This window comes from Aplysia californica, unplaced genomic scaffold (assembly GCF_000002075.1).
Source record: "Aplysia californica isolate F4 #8 unplaced genomic scaffold, AplCal3.0 scaffold00076, whole genome shotgun sequence".
In the NCBI taxonomy this organism is placed as follows: domain Eukaryota; kingdom Metazoa; phylum Mollusca; class Gastropoda; order Aplysiida; family Aplysiidae; genus Aplysia; species Aplysia californica.
Window position 1 is genome coordinate 197801 of NW_004797346.1, and position 1638 is coordinate 199438.

The window sequence follows — 1638 nt, forward strand, 5'->3', positions numbered from 1 at the left end:
GACTATCTTTCTTCTAATCCCTTTGTGTTGTATTGTGTTGTGTTTGCGTGTGTGTGTGTTTGTTGTGTGTGTGTGTGTGTGTGTGTGTGTATGTGTGTGTGTGTGTGTGTGTGTGTGTGTGTGTGGTGTGTATAATATCTCTGTATCTGTACACATATATGTACGAGTGTCTAGTGTATGTTTAAAATTTTTATTTAAACTCTGCCGTTTTTTTTAAACATCGCGGTAGCGTATTTTAGATTTCTTTTCCTCGATAGCTCCACCCGTCTTAACCCACCTTTGTGAGATTCTTAAGGTATATTAGTTGTTATAAAGGTTATAGGCTGAGCGTCTCTGCTTCAGTCTCAATCGATATTGAGATTATTCGTTTCGTAGTACTCCTTGAAACAAAAACTTTTACTATTTCAAAAATCGCTTAGGCTTTCTTTCTTTTTTTCGTAATGGGTATGTGTAATGGGGTAAATCCAACTCTGACGATCAAACGAAGTGTTTTGCCAGTCCTGAGTGCACATGCTTCCGGGGGCTTAATCCTAGACTCTCCGAATGCGTTTTTGGGGGGGAGGGGGGGGAGGCAGGTTTTGCAGGAATGCTCTTTAAAAAAACCCTGCTTTATCAACATTCACAATGTATTCGAATGTTAGTGTGTGCGCCTGGAGAATGGTCCCAGTTGTAGGACATTTTGGATATATGGAAATAAGTGCATATTCTTGTAGCAAACTCAATGCTAAAAACGGTGATTTGTAAATTTGTTAAATATCTTGAGTAGTTTTAAAGATATGCCACATTTTGTAATACAAGGTTTAAAATTAAAGTTTGGAGAAAACCTAATTTCTAGAAACATTTTTAATTTTTTTACGTCTGGCGAAGTGCAACTTGTGGCAAAAATAACTATAGAGTCTAGTGCGGTAAAAAATTCGTGGCGCAAATTATTGTCAAAAATTTTCTCAGGCACTGAACATAAAGTCTCCAGCTTTTGCACAATGACTTGTATAACTTTTTCTTAACAGATCAACATTTTACTAAATACCTGTTAGCGGTATTCTAGAAAATTCCTTTTTAACTACTTATAAAAAATTCCAGTGGGTTTCTTCTACAGATTTTGAAAGGTTTACAGCTCGGACAATATCGTTTTTTAAAAGAAAACCCAACTTTTTTTTCAAATCGCGACACTGTGCTTATTGAACACATGTTTCGAGGACATTTAGAGCAAAACAAGAGTTCACTATAAAATTAATTTCTTGTAACAAGTTTTGCAACTAAAAAGTATCATTGGTGAGCTGTGACGTACTCCACATGCGTATGCAAAGAGTGTGTGAGAAGAGGGAAGTGTTGTAAACAGTCCTATTTTCCCCCATGACGGAGATTCTTAATCTAGCCTCAATTATTATGGAAAATAAGAGTATGTTAAGACAAATTGATACAAACTGCTACGCAATATTGACGATAAGTTCTGCCTCGAATTTTTACCGCACTGTAATAAAAATAATATTTAGAGTTAGAATACTATAAAATCTTTTCTGTATGCTAATAAGAAATGGTAAAGTACGTTTTTTCTGAGGGAACTAAATTTTTTACCAGGTACGACTTTTTGGCCTTTTCACCCCATTGCTTTGCCGACAATTGGGACCTTTCTCCAGG

The 1638-nt window shown here is 36.0% G+C and overlaps 1 protein-coding gene across 1 annotated transcript in view; it reads left to right on the forward strand.

Moving 5' to 3' along the window:
* Window positions 1-1638, forward strand: part of LOC101864130 (cytochrome P450 3A12) — a 28506-nt gene that overhangs the window by 2525 nt on the left and 24343 nt on the right. The gene's annotated exons all lie outside the window — the stretch shown is intronic.